The following is an 18,041-nucleotide window of genomic DNA, read 5'->3' on the forward strand; positions in this document are numbered from 1 at the left end:
AGAACAGGCTATTGTTTTTGCTCTTATCACAAAAGTATCAACTGGTCCTCATTGAATGTCCTTTTAAAATAGCCACAAAACTACAAGCAGAGAGAGCTAAGATTTGGCACTAGCAACAACTTTCTTCTGCAATAAAGTTTTGTATTTTTTCCAATGCTGCACCATAGGTTAAAAGCTGATGCCTAACTACTTCCTGTGCATTATTGGAGTCCAGTAATCAAGCTGCAATCAGGACCTACACGTGACCTACAACACAGGAAGTGCTTTGGTAGCAAAGAAGAGCTTAATGATATGTCCTGAAAACAGAAAGAAATTGAGCCTTGGTTAGCATTTCTTTAGTACAGCAAGGCTGTTCACTATTCAAGAGTATGCTACTGTTGAGTCTCCACTCGCAGTACCAAAGAGGGTAAAAAAGTAGCTCAACGGGAGCTCAAGGGTCCCCCCTGGAAAAGGCATGACTGCATGATGTTCAGGGCGATTAATGCTCCCTGGCACAGGTTGTATTCCTGGCTGCATGTGAGTAATCATGGTAGGAGATGCTACATTGGGAAGAAAAATGGGAGTAAAATAATTATAAACTAAAAAAAAATAGACTAAACCTAACGGTTGTCTTCTGAAAAGATAACAGTTACAAACAGTACTTCAATGTTGCTGTCGTTTTTTGTCAATTGTGTAACAGACAGTTTCTGAACAGGTAATAAGACACACACACACACACACACACACACACACACACACACACACACACACACACACACACACATATATGAAAGCAAAAGTAGCATTCAGAAATGGGACAAAGATAATCTTTATCTTGTGTCTATTCAAATTTCAGAGATACCAGTACAATGCATTTTCTCTGCAGAGGAAGCCATGCAAATGACACAGTGAAGCATGTATGAATTATCTGTAGTGTGGACAGACAATAAGCCCTATCTCTGACCTCTTTCTGGACCCCATGGGGAGCTGTATATGTCAGTATACCAATAAAAATCTCAGGGCTACAACAGCATCCATTTCCACATGAGCCAGTCTTATAAATAGCAGTAAACTTGTGACTCTGGACCCAGAGGGCTTGCTATGAACAACAAAGCAGCATCATATGATTAAACTCACACAAACTCTGGGAGTATGTATACTTGGCTTATGCTCAATGTGATTGTCAATTATGTTTTTAACAAAATATTAACACTTTGGAACCACTTAAAGCTCAAATGTCAGTATTATTAAACAACATCAGGCACAAGGCACCATTTTGTACAGAAATGGTCAGACATGAGAATTACGCATCAAGCACATAGGAGTCATACGCAAAAATCACTCATTATCATTGTCACAAAGACGGCTGTTGTGGGTGACGTCAGACCATAAACCAGGAACCAGGAAATAAACAACAGATAGGTGGAGTTTTGGGGAAGCTGAGCACTTGCTTGTGCTCAGCATTTAATGAATGAACAGAACAATAAATAAAATGGTTGTAACAAACAAAAACACAGGACACGGCACTTTCGCCAAATTAAAGAGACAAACAAAATGGATTACACAGATGAACACGGGGAGCTGATATTTTAACTATTATTATTATTATTATTATTATTATTATTATTATTATTATTATTATTATTATTATTATTATTACCTCTGTCTCCAATCCCGTTCTCTACTCACCGAACACACAACCCTGAGCCAGTGAAAACATGCTGCTTTTATGCAGCTGTACCGAGACTCGATTGCTAATCAATCATTCAATTGGACGTGAATTAATAAAGTTCAATTCCCCGTACTCACATATTACATTTTACTTCAACGTGAAGTGCTGTGCAATCCTCGTACCTAAATACAAATATACATTTTAAACACTCGTGTTACACAGACCCGTTTTATATCCTGTGTACCAATGACTATACACCAACATTAACACACAACATACAACACAAACTACACACAGGGGCGAGGCACTTTACCACAATCATATACTAGACGTATCCCCCCCAACTCAACATGACACGACCATCATGACAGTAAAAATAGACATAATGAAGTGTTCTTACCTTTGTATAGTGATCAACAGATGGGTCAGCCGCACGAAGAGCACAGTGTGTGGTTTTCACTAACTCTACTGTGCAGAATGATTTTTTTCTAACGGTAAATATCAAGACTTTCTTCCTTGCACTGGGACGTGGGACATTTGCTAGAAAATCAGGACTGACCCAACCATATAGAGACTGTTGGCATGTATGGGTGAGTCATACAGTCAGGGGTGTGCAGGTTTGTGTCCTGGCTGTGTGAAGTCGGCAGTCTTCGATGGGGATTCTGGAGGGAGCATCACATTGGTTCTGGTGCTCCTGTGGATTAGAGAGGCAAAACTGGCAGGGAGTGTTTCTCCTCTTCCTAAAGTGGACCCTGCTGGCCAGGTGCCTAGAGAGATCCTCTAGGGGCTGTTTGCTTTCTGACATCTGCTCTCGAGTTCCTGGGTGTGGGATCAGAGGGCGCCCACTGAACCTTCAGTTCTGAACTGTGTGGGGAATTGCTGCAGTGAGGGGAAAAAATAATTGAACATTCTAAATTGGAGAGAAAATCTGGGTGTAAAATAATTGGGGACTCTAAATAAAAAATACAAAGAATGCCTTTATAACGTTCATCAGTTGGTAGTCTGCCGTGCACGAGATGACACGTATGGCTAATACGATCAGTGTTTTGATTGGCTGAGGGTGGCCTCGTGGTTTATAATATGGTTTCAGACAGCCTTCTTGTGACCGTGAGTGATCATACAGTAAAGGACCAGGTGAGCCTCCGAAGTGTGGCATGCTTGTAAACTGACAAGAGGCGGGGTCACCTGTACATATGGACTTATTATTTAAAAACAAAGTCTAATAAAACTCAATGCAATGTAAAATACAAACAATGCTAGAAGAGTCTCCACTTCAGAGACGTATTTCTTCATTTTACCCCTGTTGACCTGGACGTTATATCTGTGCTACTAAAATACCATACACTGTAAGCAAGATGCAAGCCAGTTACAGTATTTCCAAGGAGTGAACTCATTCTCATACATACTGGCAAATTAAAAGCTGGACCACTCATTGATCAATTACAAATGATTATGTACGGAGCCAAATGAGTGACAATGAAAAACAGACTCATCTACAAGCTGTATCATTCCATTACATCCATTATTAAAATCCAAATCCAATGAGTAAGATATTCTGTATTCACACATCTGCTTCCCAGGGCAGGAGAAAGAAAACATCCTCTTCAGCCAGGGAGATTTGCACAGTCGCTTTCACTTTACGTGATTTATTTTTTTGGGGCTCATATTATGTATTCACCATGCACTTCTTGTCACATTTGTCACTTGGGACATCGGCAGAAGGTTGAGGTAGAATTAATTTCAACTGGGACTCCCCTCAGCCCCAGTTAGAATTGTGGGCTGCAAGAACTCGTGCATTCAATATGAAGGACACAAGGCAGTATTTAAATATCCACCTAAAAAACAAAAAGAAAATGAGACGAGCATGAGGGCTGTGAATATATTATACCAGGGGTGTCCAATCACGGTCCAGGAGGGCAATTCCATTCCAGGTTTAACAGGTAACATGATATAATTAACTACTTCATGATGGAGTTTTAATTGGTTGAACCAAACAATTTACTGCAGTTTATTTAGTTTAGTTTATTCACTTTCTGCCTTCTGGGCCAGCACAGGTACATCTCACCTTTAGCCACCCCTCTATTATACTATGAGGGAAGTATTGGTAGGTTGGTGAATCAATTTACAAAGCAATTATACAAAAACATGATGCATGCAGGTGACCTTTGACTGTAACGGAAGGTCTGGTTGCAGATTGCACTGTTGATGGAAGTGGCTGCAGCCCCAGTTTGAAATTAAAACAGGATGAGATTGAGACTGGTTTCAGAGTACAGATCTACAGTAAATGTTGCATCTGTGATTTACCTTGCCTGCCCATGTTTCACTTATTGTACTGTGGCATACTGCAGTAATTTTGTACCTTTAGTGCAGTCTCCCCTTTGCCTGTTGGTCTGGAAGTCACACTTATATTTTTACATGTTATTCATAGCTCTGGCAATGAGTGCAATATAATACTGGTTTTATATGGTCCATTTGTCACTCCATGGAAGCAAAAACCTAGTTATAAATAGTAGTACAATCTGTCATATAGAGAAAGAAGCACAGCCGAGCATTGGTTACGAGATGCCAAAGAGAAACGGATTATGGAGAAGACCCTGCACTAAGTTATGTTTTACATTGTTCATCGGCTGGTAAAACCTGTTCATCTCCAGTTCCAGAACACACGTAGTGTAGTATGAATAGTGAGCTGAACTCAATGTGAGTCTATTTATCTCTTTGATGTAGCTTTCTATATTTAGGGGCATTATGAAATTGGAATAAGTACATGTTATATCTTGATTTTTGAAATCAAGGTTTCAGAGGAGGAACAGCCTCCAGCACACCACACCTCCCAATTAATCAGTAGAAATATAACCCACTTCCCTAGTTTGAGAATGGTCATGTGCAACCCCCTGCTTGCCAGTCTCAGCCCTTTCAGCAACCCTCTTGTTTTACCTAAAATAAAACTGTTTTACACCTCTGTTACTGGACTGACTTCTGCCTTAGGAAACATGTAATTCATTGGCAGCTGGAATAACTGAATGTGGATTCTGATCCATATCTACCATTTTTACCCAACAGAATGAAACAAAAAAAATCTAGGATGACAGCAAGCTCACTGTAGATAAGTTCTTGCTATTCTTGCTTTATTTTTAAATTAATCTTTTTACATATTGCTGAATAAAACTGCTAAAAAGCCCCTTGACACTAATCCCCTTGATTGCATGCCAACATTTATCGCAGGTTAATGAAAATACTAATTAAAGTCTACTCATGTGTAAATGAATTTCCCTAGGAAAATAAGTATTTGGTGACAAGGACATTGGTTTAAAATTATCTTACTGTATTTACATATGACATTATTAGAACTCTGTTTAAAATTACCTACAAATCACAATGCTTAAATTCCACTCATTTTTGTATTGTGTACATTTCCAAGACAGTGAGTATCATTGCTGGGGATGGCCAAATACTCAACAAGCACCTGAAAGGGGTGAGAGGGTTGTTTGCAGCCATTAAAAATATAGCAATGACACTCATAAATGTACATCTAGTATTCTGTTTATATAAGAAGCATAATGAATGGCAAGTCGTTATGTTGCTTGGATTTGAACTTATGCAAGAAAATGAGATCAGGTAAAAGAAAACATCACTTTATAGCGTTGAATAAGAATGTTGTTGAATATAAAGAAGTTCCTGGTGGCTATTTGAGAGGCCCTGCTCATGACTCTGATACAGCATTTTTAGCAATATTTCAGCCTGGTCTTTTCTCGTTTGGTTTAGTGCACTTTAAAAAACAATCAAACTGCGTGTGTTGGTTAGTGCGTCCTGTAACAAATTTAAACCTGTGTTTTACTGTCGCACATTCTTCCTCTGCATGTTAATGGGTGCAAATGTCCTGAAACCGGGCGTGTCAATAAAGCTGATGCTAAAACGACTGTCTTGAAAGAAGTAGTACAGGGTTTCCACGACAACCAGGCATGATTCATTGCCGCACACAAGTGTTTATAAACTCAGTGGGGTGTTTAACAGTGCTGTGCAATGGTCCTCCTGTCTTTGGTAGGCTGTCAAATACCTAGCTGTTGTTACTGAAGAATAAGCTCTGTATGCAGTTGCTAAGGCCCCTGACTCTACAATAACTGCTCTGTTCCACAGTTAGGAGCTGCTCATTATTGCCATGATCGGGATTTCCTGCTCATCACAAAACCAATTCAGGAGCTAATGCAACTGTAAAGTCCACTGTCTGCTTCTTAGTCCCGTTCATCAGGGAACCACACTGCAGAGCTGCCTGCTTAGCAGCTAGGCATCTATGGCAAGCCAAATTATCATTTTGAGATATCTCAAATTGCATTTTAAGATATCTTGAAATATTTAGAGATATCTGTAAATCATTTCGAGATATCTCAAATTGAATTCCAGATATCTTTAATTGTGCAGTGTGAGGCGTGTGAGTAAAAATGGATTTTCCAGACAGCGATTTTATTTAATATTACACAGAAAAGAAAAAAAAAAACAATAAAGAAGGATGTGAGGGAGGTCACAAGACCTTGGTAAGGGAAGTCCCGAGTTGGTTTGATGCCTTCTACTGTTGGGAGGCTGAATTGCAGACCGAAACCCCTTTGACTCATCACATGCAGTTTTTAAGATAAAGAATATCTGTAAATCTGTAAATCTATTTGAGATATCTAAATGAAATATATCTCAAATTGATTTACAGATATCTTTAAATACTATAGAAACCATATGGACTGTGCTAGCATGGCACACCAAACTGTCATTTAGAGAGATCTTAAAATAAGGGTTTTAAGATATCTCAAAATCATTTTAAGATATCTCTAAATAACTTCCTGTTCATTTAAAGATAACTCTCAAATGATTTAAGATATCTCTAAATGAACAAAAAGTTATTTGACGATATCTTAAAATGATTTACAGATATCTAAATGAACAGGAAGTTATTTGAAATGATTTACAGATATCTTTAAATGAACAGGAAGTTGTTTGAATTTATCTTCTTTGAACTTATTAAATATATTTACAGATATATTTAAAACTCTCATTTTAAGATATCTCTAAATGACAGTTTGGCACACCATTCTGGCCAAATCCACATATTATTTAAAGATATCTGTAAACCATTTGATATTTCACATCACAGAATAACTGGAACTATTTTTAGAAAGATATTATTGTGATATGGGGGTCAGAAGGGTCATAAGCTTTCTAAGCTTACAGTTACAGGGCCACTATATCATTTACATTTTACTAATATTGAATTTCTTACCAGTTAAAACAATTAACAAAAGGAATTAAAGTACATGAGTTTGTACAGCTATGGTGGAAGGGGTTGTGTAGCTAATTCCTTCACATTCCATTGGTTCATACATTTTACTCTAAATCAGATTGCAGCAGCAGGGTGGAAACAATACGCTTCTCCAATATAACTGGATATCACACATGTCAATAAACTAAGATCTGGTCCTGTGAACACAGTCACTGCCAGGCAATGCAGTACACAAGGTTCAGCAGCAGCTAGACAGAGCGAAAAAAAAACAAACACAAAAAATACATACAGGCAGGAGAGCGAACACCCTAGAGCTGTGAAGAATTTCCAAGGATAAACATCAGGATTATCTTCTTCTGCATCGGGACTGTCCTGGCCATATAGGAACTGTTGGCATGTACGCTTTTGTGATATAATTTTGTAGTTTCTTTGATTACATGATGTTAAATAAAAGATTGAAATTATATTTGTATTTTATTTTTATTTTTAAATGATGTCTCAATTCTAAAATTCTAGGCGATGCAAAACTTTTGGCCACAGCTGTACTGCTTGATTAATATCCTGACCTTTTCTTCGGTCTAGTCTCTGGATATTTAACTACTAAGATTAGATCATAAATAAACGTCACCTTATTATCTTTTAAATAAACACTATAAAATGCCATGGAAGTTCAATATACAATTAAAAACTAAACTCAAGGAACATATGCCCAGCATGGGTTATATAGAGAATAATACCTTGGATTTCAGTGGGATAATTCCAATCATAATTTATGAGAATGTAAGTCTCATCCACACATATGTATGGATAAAGGGAAGTCTAGCCTGCAAGCCATTGTATATTATATTGGATTCAGGACTTTACAGTAGAAGGCTGACATCATTACTAGAACAGCTAGAGGCTTCGACAGAATCAGCGCATCCAAAAACCTATAGCTCCACGGGTTAACACACTCTTATTTTTATATATTTTGGTTGTGCAATGACAACTAATTCTCCACAAGTGTAACAGGGTGGATGCTTGGCACAAACCGGAGACCCCCTGCGCAGCAAGCAAGCTTCTTAACCGCAATGCAGAATAACCAGGCTTGTGTGCATGGTTTCAGCTTTTAACCTCATCTCATCTCACCGACAGGAGACAGAATCTGTAACAACAATGCATCACATAACACTGCCCATTATACAAGCATAATGAATTACATGCACAAGCATTAACATATTGTGCGGACTGGCTAAAACAGAAACATCCACCAAAATAAAAGAACTCCAATTAAAAGCTACAACTTCAAAAAAAAAAAAAAAAAAAAAAGCCTTTTCAATGGTCCATGCATGCTTAAAGTCTTTTATCATAGATCCAGGAATGAGCATCGATTCCAGTTACACAGCTAACAAGATTCCTTGGTTTGAGTGAGGCCGTGGGGTGCTTGTTAGAGAAGATTTAGTTAAGGTAATAATACATGACTATTGGTATTCTACAATATCGGGAGACTTAGCAGGTATGCATGTTATAAAATGTTAAACCATGTGTACAAATATGATTTCAGGTTGTGGTTTTTCAGCATTTATATCAAGACAGTATTTTATTAAAATTGACCAAGCAGCTCCATGATACAATGTCTTCGTTCAACAGCGGGACTATCTGTGGGTTTGGAGCAATTTCAAATGGGTGTACAGTATTTACATGTGTATTTACACATAATTACAATGTTAGTATGCACAGTCACAATGTACTTTATGTGTACATTTTTGCACTATATAACCCTAACCCTAAACTTAACCCTAACTCTAAACCTAACCCTAACCCTAGCTCTTTTCTGATACAGTTATATATTTCTGCATATATTGTGCATAAAGATTTCCACATTAAGTGCATTGTAACTATGCATAATAACATTGTAATTACTGGTACTGGTATGTGTAAGTACACATGTATTTACTAAATAACTACTATGTAAATACACAATAATTAGAGACACCGAGGTGTAGGTTTACTAAGATGGGCCAGTCACAGCGCAAACATACCACAATATGCATTTTTGTTGTGACACTTAACAAAGTATACATTTTGTCATATGTACTAAGAAAACAAATGTTAATGAAGACAGCTGCAATATACTCATTTCTAAATTTGTTGTGTCTTCTTAACAAGATCTCTAGCATTATACATTGCGAGAGTCATGAGACATTGTTCAAATAAATAGCGGGAGTTGAGTTGTGGTTTGTTGCAGCAGAGTGTGCCTCAAGGATAACGTCTATACATGCAAGGGTCCAAGAATCAAAATAATACAGCTTTTGTTAAATGTAAACCTCATCTGTACAATCCATTCTGTTCCGTCTTTACTTTACATATTTTAATACTGTTTTATATACAGTGCCGTGAAAAAGTATTTGCCCTCTGTCTGATTTTCTGCATTTTTGCACATTTTTCACATTGAATTTGGTCAGATCTTTTTGTGGGTTGTAGTAGTATATAGAGGGAGTCTGAGAGAAAAAAATGACACCAAAGTTTGGTGCTTCTTTCATTTGTTTGGTGTGCAAGGTAATCAAACATGCAATCTTCAGGTGTGAAAAAGTTATTCCCTAGTTAACTCAACACAATTAAAGGGATAATTAGGGTCAGCTGTTTGAATACTTTGGTTAACAGTCAGGCCTGATTTGGGCCAGCCCTGACCAATATCAATCTGACTAACGTTGGCCCTGAAAGAGTGAAGTTGTCAGCACATAGGTTCTGGAGGAACATCATGCCACGATCAAAAGAAATTCCTGAAGACCTCCAGAAAAAAAGTTGTTGATTCCTATCAGTCTGGAAAGGGTTACAAAGCCATTTCTAAGGCTCTGGGGCTCCACAAAACTACAGTCAGAGCCATATTGTCCAAATGGAGAAAGTTTGGGATAGTAATTAATCTTCCCAGGAGTGGTCGACCTGCCAAAATCTCTCAAAGAGCAAGGTGTAAAATCGTCCAGGAAGTCACAAAGAGCCCTAGAACAACAACTAGGGATACGCAGGCCTCTCTTGCCTCGGCTAAGGTCAGTGTTTATAACTCCACCATCAGAAAGACAATGGGCAAAAATGGGATTCATGGCAGAGTAGCCAGGAGGAAATCACTGCTCACTAAGAAAACATGAATGTTCATCTCAAGTTTGCCAAAAAGCACCTAGATGTTCTGGAAAAATGTTCTATGGACAGATGAGTCAAAAGTGGAACTTTTTGGCCAATATGGGCCCTGTTATGTCTGGTCATCAGTCCGTGAGCCGAAGCTGAAGTGCAGCTGGGTTATGCAGCAAGTCAATGATCTGAAACACATAAGCAAGTCTACATCAGAATGGTTGAAGAACAAGAAATTTTAAGTTTTGGAATTGCCTAGTCAAAGTCCAGACCTAAACCCCATTGAGATGTGGCAGGACCTGAAACCAGCAGTTTATGCTTGAAAACCTTACCAAATGTCACTGAGTTGAAGCAGTGCTTCATGGAGTGGTCCAAAATCCTCCACAGTGCTGTGAGAGACTGATCAATAACTACAGGAAGGGTTTGGTTGCAGTTATTGCTGCTAAAGGTGGTGTAACCAGTTGAGTCTAAGGGGGTGTTGCAAAGTGCCCTGCCCCTGGGCTATTTATTTGTGTTGCATGTTACATGTAGTGTGATAATGTTGGTATATAGTCATTGTTACACAGGATATAAATGGGTCTGCGTAACACGAGTGATTTAAAATGTGTATTTGTATTTATCCACGAGGATTGCACAGCACTTCACGTGCAGGTAAAATGTAATAATATGCGAGCACAGGGAATCGCACTTTATTCATTCATGTGCAGTTGTACCGAGACACAGGGTTGTGTGTTCGGTGAGTAATCATGTCTTGGAGGGAGTGGAGCTCTATTGAATACATAGTAAAAAAAGAGATATTCTTGAAGACGAACTGTGTAATCGAACTTGTTTTCTCCAAACGAACAGAGAAATAAAACTAGTGAAATGTGTTTTGCTTTCACTGCTTTTGACAAATGACTGCCCTAACAGACCTGTGTCCTGTGTTTTGTTTGTCTTACAACCTTTTTTTTCTGTCTGTTCAGTTATTAAATGCTGTGCTAAAACAATCGCTCAGCTTCACGAAACTCCACCTCTCTGTTTATTATTTGTTGGTTCCTGGTTCTGCTTTGACGTCACCCACTGCAGCCTTTTTTGTGACAGGGGATGATTACTTTTTCACTTGGGGGCATTGGGTGTTGTATAAATTTCTTTAATAAATAAATGAAATAAGTATCAAAATTTTCAGTTATTTTATCACTCAGGGTCCCTTTTGTCTAATATTAGATTTTGGTTGAAGATCTGATAACATTCAATGTCAAAAATATGCAAAAATGCAGAAAATCAGACAGGGGGGCAAATACTTTTTCATGGCACTGTGTGTATATATATATATATATATATATATATATATATATATATATATATATATATATATATATATATATACATACACACACACACACACACACACACACACACACACACACACACAGTGCCGTGAAAAGGTATTTGTCCCTTAGACTTAATAACCGGTTATACTTTTAGCAGCAATAACTGCAACCAAACCCTTCCTGTAGTTAATGATCAGTCTCTCACAGCACTGTGGAGGATTTTGGACCACTCCATGAAGCACTGCTTCAACTCAGTGACATTTGTGGGGTTTTGAGCATAAACTGCTCGTTTCAGGTCCTGCCACAACATCTCAATGGGGTTTAGGTCTGGACATTGACTAGGTCATTTCAAAACTTCAAATTTCTTGTTCTTCAAACATTCTGATGTAGACTTGCTTGTGTGTTTTGGACAATTGTCTTGCTGCATGATCCAGCTGCGCTTCAGCTTCAGGTCTGACATTCTCCTGTAGAATTCTTTGATACAGAGAAGAATCCATGGTTCCTTCAATGATGGCAAGTCGTCCAGGTCCTGATGCAGTAAAGCATCCCCAAATCATGACACTACTACCACCATGCTTGAACATTGGTATGAGGTTCTTACTGTGGAATGCAGTGCTTGGTTTTTGCCAGACATAACGGGGCCCATGTTGACCAAAAAGTTCCACTTTTGATCTGTCCATAGAACATTTTTCCAGAACCCTTGGGGGTCATCTAAGTGCTTTTTGGCAAACTTGAGATGAACATTCATGTTCTTCTTAGTGAGCAGTGGTTTCTGCCTTGTTACTCTGCCATGAATCTCATTTTTGCCCAGTGTCTCTCTGATGAGACGAGAAAGGCCTTGCAGATCCCTAGATGTTGTTATAGGGTTCTTTGTGACTTCCTGGACGATTTTACGCCTTGCTCTTTGAGAGATTTTGGCAGGTCGGCCACTCCTGGGAAGCTTAATTACTATCCCAAACTTTCTCCATTTGGAAAATATGGCTCTGACTGTAGTTTTGTGGAGCCCCAGAGCCTTAGAAATGGCTTTGTAACTCTTTCCAGACTGATAGACATCAACAACTTTTTTTTTTTCTGTAGGTCTTCAGGAATTTCTTTTGATCGTGACATGATGTGCCTCTAGAACCTGTGTGCTGACAACTTCACTCTGATGGTAAGGGCCAAAGTTAGTCAGATTTATATTGGGCGGGGCTGGCCCAAATAAGGCCTGATTGTTAACCAAAGTATTCAAACAGCTGACCCTAACTATCCCTTTAATTGTGTTGAGTCAACTAGGGGGGCAATAACTTTTTCACACCTGAAGATTGCATGTTTGATTACCTTGCACACCCAACAAATGATAGAAGCACCAAACTTTGGTGTCATTTCTTCTCTCAGACTCCCTCTATATACTACTACAACCTACAAAAAGATCTTACCAAATTCAATGTGAAAAATGTGCAAAAATTCTGAAAATCAGACAGGGGGAAAATACTTTTTCACGACACTGTATATATAGGCAGTTTAATCCCATCAGAATCCCAGCAGAACCTAGCGCACTTTCTTTTTACTTTAGCTTGTAGGCTATCGGTATAGTAACACAAAATAAATCATGCTGCTTCATTGCACACATTGGTGTACAATGTGAATAAAATATTATTTTAAATAGAAACTTCTTCTTCTTCTTCTGATTATTAACTTGACAGCCTAGACAATTATCATAGAATAGATCATGGTGCCGCATTGACAAGTTATGATCCTTACAGGAGGACAGTCAATTCTCATTGATACAAATTTCAAGCTGCATAATTATGTACCACTAATGCATGTTATCATCAGTAGCCTATATGCCAAATTCATGATGTCCATTTTTATTTAAGTTAGTGAGGGGTGCAGTGTTAAATTGTGCACAATTACAAACCACCTGCACATTAATAGAAAAGGTGTGTTTCCTATTCCTGTACCGGAGGGGTTAGCGGCACATGTGTGCAGTCTATTGCTCCCAACATGTTGGGGAAACCAGAAATGTTAATTTGTTTTCAAGGCTTGCATATACACGCTGCTTTTAGAGAAAAATAGGTATTTTTCTGTTTGCCTCAAAAAAGCAGTGAGCACTGGCAATGCATGAGAAAAGGCGGACTGGGAAATGCTAGCAACAACTGCAACATGCTTTCAAAAGTTCTTAAAAAAATTATACAATTGTAAGTGTCGCAATGTTCTGCAGCTTTTGTGCATCTCATTAAAATATCTGAGAACAATGATCTCCACCCCTTATTTGTGAATTCATGCAGGAACGCCCATGATTACATATTCATCTATACTTGAACTGCAAACAGAATCTGAAGCTTCAAAGCATTCCCTAAAAAGTCGCTAACAGCATTGTGCATATTCAGTATATTTCACCCTAGACTTCCAACTGGTTTGCGACTGGTTTGCAACTATTGCGACAGACACAACACTTTAGTAAACCTACCCCTGAACGTAAAGTGTTACCCTACAGTTCAATACTGTGTTCATATAACAGGTGCAATGTATAGAAAATAAATTGTGTTTAAATCTAAGTTGAATTGGGAGGTTTGCTTTTCTTGGAACAAGTTTTGCATCTGCTTAGTAACACTGTGAATTAGCAAAGTGCATTTCGATTCTGTCGTTAGAGTTGAATGAATTCCAGATTGATTCCAAAATGAGATCTGGTAAAAATGCTCACTATCACTGCTCAATCAGCAGCTATAAAGCATAAAAAAGCTATTCAAAGCTAGATCTATAAACACGGTCATATTCTTATAATACCCACTGAGTATTAGAACATCTCTTTCCAGAGCTGGTTTTCACAGACACCCAAGTGACCCACAAATGTGCATTAAACCCTGCAGACCTGCGCCAGTCATTGTACAACCCGCAAAATCCAAACGCATGGGCGACATAAAAAACAAGGTTTGTCATTATCAACATATGATTTTATATATGGGTTCTTAATTAAGTTGCAAATGATATAATTAAAAAATATCCAATGTTATTGTCTTATTTTTCTTTTATTGATTAAAAATATCATTTTAATAATTTAGGTCAGATTAATCATTGTCTGTCAGCAGGCAGGACGTGACAGCTCTGCAGAGGGATACATAACCATTCCTCTGACATTACTTCTATAGTGAATTAGGTATAGAATTTATTTAAATGTTAGCCAGCATAGTTCAGGGGGCATGCACCTGGGGGCTTCCAATTTCCTGTCAATTAGTACCTATTCTCCATTTAAACCCTGATCACTTGCACTTTCACTGTGTAGTGTTTTGTTTTTGTAGCAAATGCTCAGACGCCATCATTTCGTACTTAATCTACACTTTGTTGCCTTTCACTGCAGGTCACTTCTCTGTGCAGCGCTCCCAAGATATTATCAATTATTTTCCTACCTGCTCCGGTGCTTCTTCTCATCATTCAGCTTCTCCATTCAGCTGCAGGAGCTCCAGCGTTAGTCTTTCCTGCTCCGTCCAGCTTCCAGCCCAGCAACAGCACCTTCCAAACCGCAGCTTCATTACTCAACTTGTCCGCGTCTTTATTAGACAGACTGGCCCTCCACTAAAACTATCAAAGCTCCTTCGACAAGACATCAACATTCCCGTCATCAGTGATTGCCTTGCCATAGCTCCTCTATTTAAATCCACCACAAAGCTCTGTCAGCTGAATCTTTCTTTACTCCTCACTTGCAATCAAGCACCCCCCTCCCCTGCACCCAGAACCAGCACAATTTATCATTCCTCCAGAAGATCCTGCCCTGGATTTCTATTATCTACGTTCAACGTTTTAACGACTTATCCAGCCCATTTCAACAACATGCTCCAACAACAGTGCTGTTCTGCAACTTTTCCACTGGCGCCTTTCAGACCATGGCTACCATGGCAACGCCCTCATTGAGTGACTGTGGGAAGAAGTAAGTTGCCACGGTGACCAGACAGCTTCATTCGGCACTGCAAGCTCCGTGCCTCAGTACTGCAATCTTCTGGCTTGCTGCTGCTGCACTTTCACAATCTGCGAGGACTCGTTCAACTCGCCAAATTGTGACATCTAAATACTGCATTAACATATTCATATACATAATTATTAATTCCAATCATAACCTCTAGATGGCAGTATAACACCACAAATTCTATACAGTCTTTATGCTGGTTTGCATTCACTGTGGAGCTTGCACACTCCAGTTTTTCTATACATTCCTGCAGTTTGTTGTCATTCTGAGTGATTCGCAGGAGTACCCCTCCTCCTCAACCATTTGCCTTCAGCAGATCTCTGCTTTCTACAGCTGGGCCTCTGCACACTAGTGACAGCACTCCATTGTTTTCTTCCTCAGACCTCTGCTCTGTTCAGCAGATCCCGCCCTCTACTGTTAATCACTCCTTACTACAGCAGATCTCCACTCCCTCTTCAGATCTGATCACTACTACAGCACGCAAAAGTTGTTCTAGTTTACTGTTTAAATCTGCAACTGCACTTCTCCAGATCCTCCAATGCTCCAGCTTTCCTACAATACGTAGATCGTGACAGCATTCCCACAATCAAGGCTAAAGCTAGTCCCCATCTAATCAAAATACGGGGCACTTCCTCAGCAATCCTATTCATATCTCCGCTCATCCTCTCAAATGTTACAGCATTAATACTTGCTGAGAGACGTGGTACGAGACTGGAAATCTGTCTTGATTATGATGATGAGTTAAGGAGTTCCACTATTAGGAAAATGACTAGAATTGTGAAACCCAAATCGCTGAATGTGAGTTTACCTTTTCCATCGAACACATAGAATGGTTGCATCTCATCTCTCTGCCCTCATTTCTAGAATATGGGGCACAAAGGTGCAGAGCTTCCCCAGCAGCCGATTCACACTGTATGTTCGTTCAGTCCAGCTGCCACCTCAGCCCTCAGTTCCAGCTCTCCTTCTGCCTCTACTTTCGGTATCCAAGTTCCGTCAGCTGGTCCCATCTGCTTCCACAACCCCCATCCAGAATCCCCAGCTTCTCCAGCTGCTATTTGACTGAATCCTATTCTCAGCAACCTCCTTCAATCTGCTCAGCATTACATGTCTTTGGCTTGCCCATTGTTCAAGAGCTCCTATTCTACAGCCTGCTCAGTGTCTTCAACCTTCTGCGCCCAGAATCAAATAATCATATTCCTTCAATCAAAACCGGATCCTGGCTCTCATCGTCCATGCTAGGGATTCTCTCCATCTCCCTCCAGTCTCTCCATACCAGCAGTTCGCCTGACCCTCCGTGGGATTAATAAGAGCTTTCCCCCTGCCTCACCTTCCTGTCTGTCTGTATCAACATACTTTCTCCATTTGCTAATTCCCACTCTTTGGAAAAGCCACTTTTACCCCTACAAGGATCTACCTATGGAGATCAGCTGCCTCTCGGCCGCCTTCGATGCTTACTCCATCACTTGGCTGCACACCTCCAATACAGATCAATTTCAGCGCGGTCGGTCCATTCATCTGTCACGTATCAAGTCCCCTATACTCCCTTTTCAAGGTATCTCCCCAACAGAACCCCCCCCGCCTCCCCATTCATTGATTCCTCTCACTCCTATCATCACTCGTCACTGGTTCTCAATCTTCCTCTCCACCCTCGCCTCCAGAGCAGGCTCCCTGCTCTCCCCCCTCGACTCCACCCTCACCTCCAAACAGGCCTCCCTCCTTTCCACCCTCGTCTCCAAGCAGTCCTCCCTCCTCTCCACCCTCACCTCCAGAGCAGGCCTCCCTCCACCCCCTCCCTCCCCCAGCTTGATCATGAATGTGGAAGAGCTGGTCCTCCTCTGCAGTGGATTCCTACATTCATTCATCCTTCTCTGATATAGTTGCTGCTCCTTTAAAATTGCTAGTATGCCCGAAGGGGGGGGGGTCTTCCTGTCTTCCAGGGCCACCAGAGGTTTTCCCCTAATCAGCTTCAAGGGGTTTTTTCCTCTCCACTGAGCAGCAAGTATACACATAGTCACATCCTACTAAATTACTAACTATCCTCTGGTTTGTCCTGTTTGACCTTCTGGTCTTTTGTTCATCTCACAGTGTGGGAAATTTTGCGAGGAGCCAGGGGTCCATCCTTTGGGGGGCAAGTGAGTCTCACTTCTCCGACCTCAGGGCTAGGCATCAACCTTGCTTACCTTCAGGGGGGTTCTCAACATGTGAGTCAGAGCGGACCCCGGCCACACTCTGTCCTTTCGCAGCTCCTGCGCTTATCTTACCTCACTCGAGGCTATGTTATATACTCTGCCTCAATTCGGGACATGGCTACTCCATGCTCGAGTCCCATACTAACCTCTATGCCTTGTCCTTATTTCAGGTCCCAGGCAGCGTGAAGTCTCAAAGCTAGAGCTAGGTCTCTCTTCAAAGCTGACTTTAGCCATTCTTCAGAACATAGGTTCTTTGTTGCCTTCCGTGAATTCGAGCAATTATGCTCCCATGACTTCAGAAACTTTCTTCCTCTTGCCTAGAGCCCTGTTCCTTGTGTGGGGAGCTCATGGGAAGCTTTCTCATAGGGCAAACTCCAGCATGAGAAAACTCAAGCTTTTTTGAAAGTTGCACGGCTGGTTTGGTTGTTCTGACTTCCACCCTGTAATTGGTTAGTTTGGGCTGTGGTCAAGTCCACGTGGGGTGTTTCTCATTGTTTGTTCTCATTCAGAGACAGTCCATTGTTCTCAACTGGTCCATGCTTTCGACCCCTGTCAGCTGTATTTATGAGGGGTAATGTTCTTT

The sequence above is a fragment of the Polyodon spathula genome, chromosome 7 (genome assembly GCF_017654505.1).
Source record: "Polyodon spathula isolate WHYD16114869_AA chromosome 7, ASM1765450v1, whole genome shotgun sequence".
Classification (NCBI taxonomy): Eukaryota; Metazoa; Chordata; class Actinopteri; order Acipenseriformes; family Polyodontidae; genus Polyodon; species Polyodon spathula.